Genomic DNA, 13,832 nt, shown 5'->3' with positions numbered 1-13,832 from the left:
GTCGCTTCTGTGCGTACGAGGTAAGAGACCTTTAAATATTTTTCTTAAATATTTTTTGTTATTGCACTGTCTTCCATTTAGTGCATTCCTGTTTATAGATGCTTCTGTTTTGAAAATAGCGTGTAATTGCTAAACTTGAAGTTCATCTGAAACCGGTTAAAGCAACAGGTAACAGGTTATGATGTTAAGCTATAATTGAAAAACAGGTGTACAGTAACTTTTGATAAACAAGTAAGTGTAACATGGACTTGTATGTGTGTTATTGTGGATTGGAGGCGACTCATCTTCCCGGTTAATGAGCTTAACGGGTTTTCCCGCTGTTGAGATGTTATGGCACCGCATATGCTTTGATCACCTGCTGATTGTCTTACTGTACGCTATGATTATGTATGACAACAAGCACACATTATTCTTTGGATTTTATCCTGACTGTACTGTGGTTGTGTTATTGTGACTTATGTGCTCTGTAGATATCTGCACTGCAAAACTATGTCAACTGTATCTGTGCACCTGTTGTTTAGTGGAGATACCCGTGAAACCATCCAAGTTGATATACTCCGTTTTTGTAACATTGCGTAAAATACTCGATTGAAATTCTGCAACAATTTGCCATACTGTCATAACTGATAGGCTACCTTAAACTTTGATGCTTTTTAAGGAAATGTGTTCCTTTACTTTTATTAGCAGTCAGAAAAATTAAATCGTCTACCCATTGGTGAAGGAACTTGATGCATATCTGAAGATGTGAATATAATAGACTTGAATGGGCTCTTTTGACTTGAGCCTGTAAGTAACAACCCAGTAACCACCCAAAAAACCCTAATAACTGCATGTTTAAAGATGGCATGACATAAAAATTCATATATTATAATACAGTTGAAGTCAAAAGTTTGCATACACCTTGCAGAATTTGCAATTATTTTACCAAAATAAGAGGATCATACAAAATGCATGTTGCTTTTTATTAAGTACTGACCTGAATAAGGCATTTCACATAAAAGACATTTACATATGTGACCCTGGACCACGAAACCAGTCATAAGGTTAAATTTTACAAAACTGAGATGTATGCATCATATGAAAGTTCAATAAATAAGCTTTCTATTGATATATGGTTTGTTAGGATAGGACAATATTTGGCCGAGATACATCTTTTAAAGATCTGGGCCCACATTCTTAAAGATTTCAAGAATCTTCTCAGAAAGCTTTTAATTTAGCTTAAAAATTCCTACGTAGGAGTCTTAGCTTAAGAGTGATTCAGGATCAATCTAAGAGCAACTCTGAGTAAAGAAAAGACAAAAACTTTTATCTTAGTGTGGGGGCGGGGTTGACCCCGTTGCTAGCTATGACACAGCCTTTTGAAGACTGTGATTGGTTGGTTGTCCAAGAAGGAAATAAAAGAGCACTTTTAAGTGTAGGGTCTAGTTTAAGCCTTCACTTTGAAATTATAGGCATCATTTTTCCTGATCTACCGCACACACACATTATATAAGTTTATATATTTTATACGTTTATATATATTTTTATTTACCACGCTGTTAATGTTGTATTTAATGTATTTGATAGGTAATGAACAACAGCACATTAAGGTTGTGAAAGTGCTGTAATTGTTTGTGTGATCTCTTTGCTTATAGAAGGTTGTGAACATACCCAAATCATCACTGCTGCATAGTTGCATTGTTTCCAGTTGCCAAATAAGTTCATGTAATAAATCTAGTGATTTCTTCCATTTCTGCACTATGTCAGAGATGTTAGCATGTCTCTAATAAAATCAGTCACAAACATATCTGCACAGTCTCATGTGTGGCATCTTATGAAATCACTGTCATGCATTGTGTGCAAAATATTGCATTGCCCTCCTCATGTTTTGTCAATGTTCTCCAATGCTAAAGAAACTCTTAAGCCTCTTAAAAGTCCTCGTCCCTACTCCTAACAATTTGGACCTTAAGACCTCTTTTAAAGGTTAAGAATCTTTCTGAATTACTTTTTTCTTTACTAGGATTTTTTCTTTAATTTTAAGAGGAAACACCCACATTTCTAAGAATTTTCTTAGAATTTTGTCACTAGGAGCAACTCTTTGCACTAAGATTTTTTATGAATACGGGCCCAGGGGCCGTATGTATAAAACTTCTAAGAAATGCTCTTAAGAGTAGTCTTAAACTTTGACTTAAGTGTCAAAAAATTCTTAGTAAGAAGTAGGACTTTTTTAAGAGTAGGAGACTTTTATAAAGAATCTAAAAGCAACTTTCAGTAAAGTTTGAGACTGATTCTTAAGTTCTCACTTAAGTGTTGTAAATTAAGGACTACAATGATTGAAACACAAAATGCCCGCCCTTGACCTCTGAATCAGCCAATAGTGAGCCTGCTCATGTGAGTCACAGCAGCACAACACCAATTATTTGATGGAACTTCAATACAAACATTTAATTAAGACACTATTTAATATTTCAGTGTATTTAAACAAATGCTTTGCATTGTGGAAAATTATCACAAATTATTATTAGTGCTTTGAAAACCATGTCTCCTCATTTACAGTTGGAGCAATGAGCTCCAAGAACTCAAAGAAAGCCCACAAACTTAAAAGTTTCTTGTTTTGCAGCTTGGTTTGACGGTCAGTTGGAAAGTCAATAAACTGCCAAGAGAGTTGTGTCCAAGAGAGAGAAAAAAGTGTTACTGATTTTTTAAAGCATATTGCATATTTGCTTGGAGTCAGTTGTTTTACTTTTATTTTTTTGATAATAATGCAGTAAATTTGTCATATTTTTTGGCATTGCTGTCCTACAAAGAAATTATGAACACATGCAAAAACAAGAGAGGTCCAACACAACATTAATAACTGATTATGTTGTATTCAATGCCAATGTTGACAGTTTAGTGATTTTGTCACCAGATTTGTTGACGTCCTTCCCCCTTTTGAGACTTTGAGACTAAACCTTATTTAGATTACAACACTCTCCCACTGATATATTTATATTATATAGATCAGTGAACTCACCATTATGTCCTCATCCTCATCAGCTACATTGTGTGACTGTTTTAACTACTTTCAATTGAAAGCAGTTAGCAACATTGATCAGTGTTTTTTATTTCATATTTTGATGGTTTAAGTGAAATGTGAGGTCATTAAAACCCTCCACACATCACTTTTGGTCACTGATGTGTTTGGTGAGGTTAGTGTCACAATATTTAAGACCCTGCTTACTGTGTCATCACCAGTGCTTTGCTGCATTTTTACAATCTTTCAAATTTTCCAGTGAAAATAAATAAACAAACAAACATATTATTGCAGCTAGAGCATTGATTTGTAGAGTGGATTAAGTTATTATGCTTATTACTTGGTCAATTACAAAAATAAATACATTAAAGAATGCCTGATGGTCACGATTGTATCATTTTATCAACTCCATATCATCATATAACTCCAATATGTCATATGTGTATTGTAAAGTGTGTGTTTCTTCCTTTTTGCTGCCATTGTGTTACTCCTAACTAGGTTAGGAGACCTCTCCAACTCTCTTAAATAATTTAGGAGCTGAGACCTAGTCTTAACACTTAAGAACTTTTATGAATCACTCTTTATCTTAAGTCCAGAAATAAGAGTAAAATTACGTCACTCTTAGAATTTTGAAACACTTAAGACTAAAATTTGACTCTGAGAAGCTTTATAAATACGGCCCCTGGAATCTGAGGGTGCAAAAAAAATCTAAATACTGAGAAAATCACCTTTAAAGTTCTCCAAATTAAGTTCTTAACAATGCATATTACTAATCAAAAATTACATTTTTATATATTTATAGTTATTAAATCTTCATGGAACATGATCTTTACTCAATTTCCTAATGATTTTTGGCATAAAAGAAAAATCTATAATTTTGACCCATGCAATGTATTTTTGGCTATTGCTACAAATATACCCCAGCGACTTAAGGTTTTGTGGTCCAAGGTCACATATAGTAAAAAATAATAGTTGAATTTATAAAAATGACCCCATTCAAAAGTTTACATGCACTTGATTCTTAATACTGTGTTGTTACCTGAATGATCCACAGCTGTATTTTTTGTTTAGTTTTGTGATAGCTGTTCATGAGTCCCTTGTTTGTCCTGAACAGTTAAACTGCCCACTATTCTTCAGAAAAATCCTTCAGGTCCCACAAATTCTTTGGTTTTCTAGCATTTCCGTGTATTTGAACCCTTTCCGACAATGGTACTCATATGCAACTATTAAGGAAGGTTTTAAACGCTCACAGATGCTCCAGAAGGAAACACCGGGAGTGAAAACTTCAGGTAAATCAGGGTAAATTTGACTTATTTTGTCCTCCGGGAAACATGTAAGTAGCTTCTGAAGGGCAGTACTAAATGCAAAAAGAATATGATATTTAGGCAAAATAAGAAAAATGTACACATTTTCATTCTATTCAAAAGTTTACACCCCTGGCTCTTAACGGATTGTTTTACCTTCTGAAGTACCAGTGGGCGTTTGAACCTTCTGTAATAGTTGCATATAAGTCCCTCAGTTGTCCTCAGTGTGAAAAGATGGATCTCAAAACCATGCAGTCATTGTTGGAAAGGGTTCAATTACACAAAAAGAATTTGTGGGACCTGAAGGACTTTTCTGAAGAACAGCAAGCAGTTTAACTGTTCGGATGAACAAGGGGCTCATGAAATTATTACAAAAAAATAAAAAATAAAAAAAACACAGCTGTGGTTCGTTACAACACAGTATTAAGACTAAAGCGTATATGCAAACTTTTGAACAGGGTATTTTGATTTCATGTATAATGTGACAATGTGGAAGAACATACTTATGTATGTCATATACATCATGGCTAGAGCACCAAAAAATAGTGGTGTTTTTTTTTTTGCATGTGCAAGCACCACTTACATTTCTTCAAATGTCTAAAAGTTTTGTTATTTTTTCATTTCCTTTGAGCTTTTGACTATTGAAATCATTTACATTCTGCTCCTAGAAATAAGTGGTATGCAAACTGAATATTTACAGTGACTGTATGCATGTATATGAGCATGCCAGCAATTGTCTATAGGAGTTTCCTCTCTTTATAAATCTAATACAATTGATTTTAGTTTGTCTGGACTCGAGTAAATTGCTGTTCTGTGAGGTCTTTTGTGTCACAAAGATCTGTCATGCTGTCAGCAGTTGTGAGAGAGGAAGCATGTACAGAAAATCAAAAGAGACTGACATCTCGATGATGAATAGAGGGATATTCTGGGATAAAAGAACAAAATAAATATGATTTGGTCTCACGGTGACTGTAACAGCGGATTATTATGTTTTGCCTTTTTCTTTCAGCGTTTTGCTCCAGACCATGTTTTACAGATGAGTATTACAAAATGCATGAGAAAGTGTATACAAAGAGCTGCATGGTAATGTTTAAGCAGATTTGATTTGAAGTGTTTTTTGTGTTGCTGTGGATTGTTAAAGAAGAAGTTCACTTCCAGAACAAAGATTTACAGGTAATTTACCCCCTTCACATTTCAGGATTTCTTTCCATATAGTGGACTTCTATGGTTCCCCCGAGTTTGAACTTCCAAAATGCAGTTTGAATGCAGCTTCAAAGGGCTCTAAACGATTCCAAGGAAGAAGGGTCTTAGCGAAACAATCAAAAATTGACAATTTATATACTTTTTTTAACCTAAAAAGCTCTGTCTAGCTCTGTGTAAACTCTGTGTATTCTGGTTCAGGACAGTTTGGGTAGGTCGAAAAACCATCTCATTTACTCCTCCAACTTCAAAATCGCCCTACATCGCTGCAGAAGTACCGACCCAGTGTTTACAAAGTGAACATGCAAAGAAGATCAGACGCCCTTTGCAAAAAAAAAGGTAAAACAGCGATGTAGGAAGATTTGAAGTTGGAGAAGAAAATGAGATGGGAGTTTTTCGACCTACCATAACTGTCATGAACCAGAAAACAGAGTCCATGCAACTATAGACAAGATGAGCATGTGAGGTTAAAAAATACATAAGGTGTATTTTTTTTTAGACCCTTCTTTCTTGGCTGGGATCATTTAGAGCAGTGGTTCTCAACTCCAGTCCTCGGGGCCCACTGCTCTACACATTTTGTATGTCTCCCTCATTTAACGCACCTGATTCAGATCATCAGATTGTTAGGAGAAAGATTCATGAACTGAACTGAGTGTGTCAGATTCAGAAACATACAAAATGTGTAGAGCAGTGGGCCCCGAGGACTGGAGTTGAGGACCACTGATTTAGAGCACTTTGAAGCTGCATTTAAACTGCATTTTGGAAGTTTAAACTCGCAGGGCATAAAAGTACAGTATATGGAGAGAAATCCTGAAATGTTTTTCTCAAAAAACATAATTTCTTCACGACTGAAGAAAGAAAGACTTGAACATCTTGGATGACAAGGGGGTGAGTAAATTTTCAGAAAGTGAACTTCTTTAAGGAGTTTGTTCTCCCCATGTAGAGAGGAAGCACAGGGGGAAAGTGATAAGTTAGAGGGATGTATATAGCACGGTGCTGGTGTTGGGGGAGGGACAGAGCTTTGGTGTAATCCTCCAGCCATCTGGTGCTGTGTGGGTCTGCGTTTATGTGGCCGCAGCATCACATGTGTGCATGACAGTGGTAAATGCTCTGCAGCCTCTGTTTATCCAGTCTGACCAAAAGAATGCATCTATAACTTGCTGGATTTATTCGATTTCATTTTTAAGACATGTGCAAGTCTTTTCCACTTTCCTGAAAAGATTGTGATAGTCAGGTTCAGGTTATGGCATGTCGTGATCATAAGGGTAGTTCTGACACATTGCTTTAGATGTTGTTCTTTAAGACAGGGGTTTTCAAACTTATTATTTATTATATTATATGTAAAAACATGCTGACCATTGTACTGTCACTTTAAAATTGTGTTATTTTACTAATATTTATATACTTAGTATTTATTAATATTGATGTTTTATTTACATATTTTTAGTTTTCATTTAAATGTTAGTTTAAGTTTTAGTAATTTTAATTTTAATTTTAATTAGTTATTCACCCTCATGTCGTTCCAAACCCGTAAGACTTGCATTCATCTTCAGGAAACAAATTAAGATATTTTTGATGAAATCGGAAAGATTTCTGACCCTGCATAGACAGCAACACAACTAACACGTTCAAGGCCCAGAAAGGTAGTAAAGACATTGTTAAAATAGTCCATGTGACATCAGTGCTTCAACCTAATGTTATGAAGCTACCAGAATACTTTTTGTGCACACAGGAAAAAAAAAAACTACTTAATTCAACATTTCTTCTCTTCCGTGTCAGTCTTTGACGTGCGTTCACATAAGTAAGACTGGGCAAAAAATGTCCTCCTCTCAGTTGAAATCTTCAGAGTTATTTACGAAGACATATTTATGTACAGCGTAGGTCATCTTTTGCTTGTAAACAAGGCACACATTAGCACCACTGGCACTAAAGCCAAAGTAGATTTATTTAAAAATACTGTGAATTTTTCCTTTGCATTGTATCAACAATTTTTTTTTTGTTATTTACTGCAGATACATAAATCTATAATAATTATAATTTTTTTTTTTTTTTTTATCCCTTACTGTTTTAAGCTCGGGCTGTCAAAGGAATAAAGTAAATGTGGTTAATTTTTTGTTTTTTATTTCTGACTTGACATATTGCATTAAACTCAATTTCTCCAGTTGTCATGGACTCTCTAGCACCCCCATATGGCCCACATGTTTTTGATGTCCATAGGTGTGGATAAAAACCCTTGTTTGACACTAATGGTTTGGGATTGTCATGTTCTTGTGGAGCTATCAGCCAGTCAATGTTTTCAAGATGTAATTTTTCTGCTGCTCCAGAGTAATTAGTCACATGGCAATTATAATTATGTCAAAGATGATTAGCTCCACATTTTTTGTATCACAAAGATTGCCTATTTTGGAGTCTTGTGTCAGCTGAACAGCTGCCATTAATAGGATAGTTCACAAAAAAAACATGATTTACTCACCTTCAAGCCATTCTAGGTGTATATGACTTTAGGTGTATAATACAATCTGAGCTATATTAAAATAAAAAATACGAATTTCCTGGCTCTTCCAAGCTTTACAATGGTCATGAATGGCTGTTGAGAATTTGAAGTCCAGTGAAGTGTATCTATCCATTATAAAAAGTACTCCACATGGCTCTGTGGGTTAATAAAGGTCTTTCCCCAGGTAGACCTAGTGAAAATCATTTGGGAGAGGGTTGAAACTTTACTGGCTATGGGCCAGCAAATGATGGGTTTGATGTTGGGACTGAACCCTGTTCTTTGTTTGAACTTTCTTGACTTGTGATTAAATCCTCTGTTAGCAGAATTTTGCCTGTATCTGTATCTTTCCCCTTTTATCAGTATTCCATTATTGCAAAAAAAAAAAAAAAAACACCTTTCCTGCAATTTGTGGTTTTCACTTACTTTGTCTTTTTTTCTTTCCTTTTCAGTGAAAAAGGCCAAGCTACAAGGACCTCCAGGTAATGGACTGTTTGCGTCATGCATGAAACAGTTGTGGCTCCACAATTACCCTAGACTCAAAGAGGAAAAAATAACACATCATTCAGTCAATTGTCATTCACATGAGTGTTTGGTGCTAAAATGAGGTGCTTGAATCAGACTCATGCTGCGGCCCAGTTTGGCTTGGACTGGAAAGACGGAGTGAACTGGTTTATTTGTTAGCCAGCAGGCAAGCACTAGACTGTCAGGGGGTTTTCACTCTACTATAACACATATTACACTCTTTACCCAGGAGAGACACAAACACACAGGCATGTAAGAGTATATCTTTTAATGACTGAAACTTAGAATTAGAACAAGCTTAATAGAAGAGCAATGAATTAATATTATGCGAAAAATAGGGATGATTGTTTTCTGCTTATCAGACTCTTCAAATATTTTGCATGGTCATTTGACATATGACATAAAATATTCTAACCACCTATTATTTGCTTGTGTTTTTCTCATTTCCAAAGTCACTTTGGATAAAAATTCCTGATAAAATGTTTGAAAGCAAATGTTTAAGGTGGTGATATTGAAAGGCTGGTAGAATAGGTATAGATTGTGAGGACAAATTTACAGTAAATAAATCTATGGGCACATGAGTATCTTTCAGTCCAACCGATGAATCTATTTGTGAAGCTAATGAGCTAGTGTTTTTGTCTCTGTCTGGCATTCTGTGTTCTTATTGACTGTGTCTGGATGTTCTCATGCTATGTGTCACCCACACCATGAATGTCTACTTCTACTTTATCCTGCATCATCCATCCTTATGCTAATTTCCTTAAAGGTGAACTCTGTGTTGGAATATGCATACTTCCATACTATGTAGTATGGGAAAAACAGTACGCCAAACATGTTGAATGTCGGATTTAGTATTTGAAAAACAGTAGGGCAAAGTATCCGGATGACCAGTTATTTCTAAATTGCGTATTTGATGGACACTTTACTATCCCATGAAGCCACGGGAGAGGATTGTGAATAGCAGTGATTTGCCGATAAAATAATCTAAAAGCATTTAAAGAGTTTTTGACAGAGCCCTTGTTATGCTTGTCTGATATTAATTTTAAGTTTTAAAGTTAGCTATAAGATAGCGTGTTTCAAAACAATGACAAAATTGCATTTACAAGATATAAGCATTCAAAACTTACAGTCTCTAACTTCCGCCAATATGGATCAACAATTTTGAAGACATTACCCTGCACTTCAGCTTCTCATCAAACTTTCAGTCCAATCAAATGCTCTCTAAAATCCGAAGTGTCCCACCCCCTACACTAATACTACAGTATTTTCTGTATGGTGAATGGCACGTAGTGTAATAAATGGAAAATAGGGAACGATTCAGACAGTGTAAATATGCTTTCCTTTGGGACAAAAGAAGTCTGGTTTCAGACTTTTTTACACAAACTGTCGCAGCGTGAATGCAGTCTGCTCCGGTCCAGAGACGTGATAGCAAGGAGTGGATCATATCACGAGTTGGCGCCGATCATAAAATGTATTGGACCCATTTGAATTCTACAGTCGTGGCCAAAAGTTTTGAGAATTACATAAATATTGGAAATTGGAAAAGTTGCTGCTTGAGTTTTTATAATAGCAATTTGCATATACTCCAGAATGTTATGAAGAGTGATCAGATGAATTGCATAGTCCTTCTTTGCCATGAAAATTAACTTAATCCTGAAAAAAACTTTCCACTGCATTTCATTGCTGTCATTAAAGGACCTGCTGAGATCATTTCAGTAATCGTCTTGTTAACTCAGGTGAGAATGTTGACGAGCACAAAGCTGGAGATCATTATGTCAGGCTGATTGGGTTAGAATGGCAGACTTGACATGTTAAAAGGAGGGTGATGCTTGAAATCATTGTTCTTCCATTGTTAACCATGGTGACCTGCAAAGAAACGCGTGCAGCCATCATTGCGTTGCATAAAAATGGCTTCACAGGCAAGAATATTGTAGCTACTAAGATTGCACCTAAATCAACAATTTATAGGATCATCAAGAACTTCAAGGAAAGAGGTTCAATTCTTGTTAAGAAGGCTTCAGGGCGTCCAAGAAAGTCCAGCAAGCGCCAGGATCGTCTCCTAAAGAGGATTCAGCTGCGGGATCGGAGTGCCACCAGTGCAGAGCTTGCTCAGGAATGGCAGCAGGCAGGTGTGAGCGCATCTGCACGCACAGTGAGGCCAAGACTTTTGGAAGATGGCCTGGTGACAAGAAGGGCAGCAAAGAAGCCACTTCTCTCCAAAAAAACATCAGGGACAGATTGATCTTCTGCAAAAAGTATGGCGAATGGACTGCTGAGGACTGGGGCAAAGTCATATTCTCAGATGAAGCCTCTTTCCGATTGTTTGGGGCATCTGGAAAAAGGTTTGTCCGGAGAAGAACAGGTGAGCGCTACCATCAGTCCTGTGTCATGCCAACATTAAAGCATCCTGAGACCATTCATGTGTGGGGTTGCTTCTCATCCAAGGGAGTGGGCTCACTCACAAGTTTGCCCAAAAACACAGCCATGAATAAAGAATGGTACCAAAACACCGTCCAACAGCAACTTCTTCCAACAATCCAACAAAAGTTTGGTGAAGAACAATGCATTTTCCAGCATGATGGAGCACCGTGCCATAAGGCAAAAGTGATAACTAAGTGGCTCGGGGACCAAAACGTTGAAATTTTGGGTCCATGGCCTGGAAACTCCCCAGATCTTAATCCCATTGAGAACTTGTGGTCAATCCTCAAGAGGCGGGTGGACAAACAAAAACCCACTAATTCTGACAAAGTCCAAGAATTGATTATGAAAGAATGGGTTGCTATCAGTCAGGATTTGGCCCAGAAGTTGATTGAGAGCATGCCCAGTCGAATTGCAGAGGTCCTGAAAAAGAAGGGCCAACACTGCAAATACTGATTCTTTGCATAAATGTCATGTAATTGTCGATAAAAGCCTTTGAAATGTATGAAGTGCTTGTAATTATATTTCAGTACATCACAGAAACAACTGAAACAAAGATCTAAAAGCAGTTTAGCAGCAAACTTTGTGAAAACTAATATTTGTGTCATTCTCAAAACTTTTGGCCATGACTGTACACAAAATGGTATATTTTATAGCAATATAGATGCAATTGTGGCTGTCATACACTGTCAAATGTGGCTTTACTGAGCTCAACGGCTCTAGCCCAAGCTGTGATATAAATGAAACAGCTTAAAAAGGGGCCACTGCGTCCCTGTTTTCCTCTTTCAGTTTAAATTACGTCAACACATAAAATAACGCTGCCTATTTCAAAGCACAATAGTGGACCTTTAAATGTGAACTCTGTGTTGGAATATGCTTAATTCCATAAAGTATAGTATGTGAAAAACAGTACGCCAAAAGTGTTGTATGTCCGATTTAGTATTTAAAAAACAGTAGGGGAAAGTATCCGGATGAAAATTTATTTCGTATTCGATGGACACTTTAGTATTCCATGAAGCCACGCAACTGATGGTAGTATGTCATGTGACTAGGGGTAGACCGATGTTCGGCACCAATATAAAGCATTTTTGTGTTTATCGTATCAGTCATTTTCAAAACCGATTTGCCGATGAAATAATTGAAAAACATTTAAAGAGTTTTTGTCAGACCCTTGTTATTCTTAATTTTGACATTTATTTTCATTTATACACCAGACATATTGGTCCAAAACATTGATTATCAGACCACTTGATTTGTAGTAATCGGTATCTGCATCGGCCCAGAAAAACACACATTGGTCGATCTTTACATGTGAACAGTAGCTGCGTTTCCATTACCCTTCAAACTGCACAAATTAAAATTGCATATTGAAAATATGCCTAATGGAAAGACATCAATTTGCAAAAACTTCCATATATTGCATAAAAGTTTGGCTTTTTCGAATTTACAGGTCACCTTGCGTACATAAAGTCACATGATCTTTAATGTACTATAACCTTAAAAAAACACCTCACATGTGGACGCAAGTGCCATTAAAGCTGGGATTACCCCTTATTTACACTGCACAAGTATCAAGGCCTCTCTAGTCAATGCTTGTTTATACCAGGTGCCCCACGGCTTGTTTCAGTTTCAGAAGCATGCCAGAAGCGGCTCTCCACACTGCTTTTGTAAAGATAGATGCCTACATCTCCAACAATTAAAATTATGGCTAGTGCGGTGGCTTCAACATACATAAGCCTACCAGCATCCATCTCCATGATTTATTGCAAGTTTTTAGTCGCATAACTGTTAATAAAAAAGTGTCATTTCGCAACAGTTTTGCGCATATGTAGTATGTCTGAATTTCATCCATACTACCCATATTCATACTATATAGAACATACTTTCCTAAGAGTCGCAAAGTAAGTTTCAAACCAAATGTAGTACAAGTGAGTATGCTATTTCGGACACAGCTGAAGTTGCGTAATACTTACAGCATCAGAAAGAATTGTTTGCTTGAACATCCTGAACATAACTCAATTAATCAACTCTAACAATGGCATGAGTTTGGGGCAGAGCTACCTGTCTAGCCATTGGCAGATGGGGAGTATAAATACTTGTTTGAGGACAGTCTGTGTTTCTCTTTGGTGCTGTTAGAAATTACATGCTTCATTCATCTGAATGTGTATATATATACTTTATGTATGCATATATGGTGTGTTTCAATTACCGGATGAGAACATCATAACTGCATAATTCATGATCTCTTGATTGACCTCATGGAGTGTGACTATTCCATAAATGAGACTAAGATCACTGAGAGAGAGTGGGCCCGCAGCAGCAGAGCATCAGTCTGTGTCTGACTCCCAAATGAACAGAGGTCTGTCTGAGTGACAGAGAAGCCCATAGAAATCTAATCTATTGCTAATAACAGAAAAAGCCTTTTCAGGCTCTTCTCAGAATGTCCCACCCACAGCACAGAATTCAATACTGTGCTAGAATCAAATGCAGTTTGACTCCTAATAAGATTCTATTATCTTTGCCGCAGAGGGATTCTTATTGAAAAGTGAAAGTGGCTCAGTTTAGTTTAACAGCTGGTGATGCTTAATTGCATCAAATGAGGAAGCGTATTATTGAGACAGGGTGTCTAAATTTCTGTTTCTGGTCTTCTAACCTCTTCTAAACATGCATTTGTTTTTCGCCTGAAGATATTTACATTGATGGCTTGCATAATGTATATCATGATGTGCACACTGCCATTCAAATGTTAGAAGTCGGATTTCTAAGATTATTATTATGATTATTAAAGAAGTCTCTTATACTTGCCTATGCATTTATTTGACCAAATATACAGTATAACAGTGAAATATTATTCCAATTTAAAATATTAAAATGTGTTCTAATATTTCTAACATTCTAA

Source organism: Garra rufa, chromosome 5 (genome assembly GCF_049309525.1).
Source record: "Garra rufa chromosome 5, GarRuf1.0, whole genome shotgun sequence".
Classification (NCBI taxonomy): Eukaryota; Metazoa; Chordata; class Actinopteri; order Cypriniformes; family Cyprinidae; genus Garra; species Garra rufa.
The sequence above is the reverse complement of the archived record's forward strand: the minus strand, read 5'-3'. Positions refer to the sequence as shown.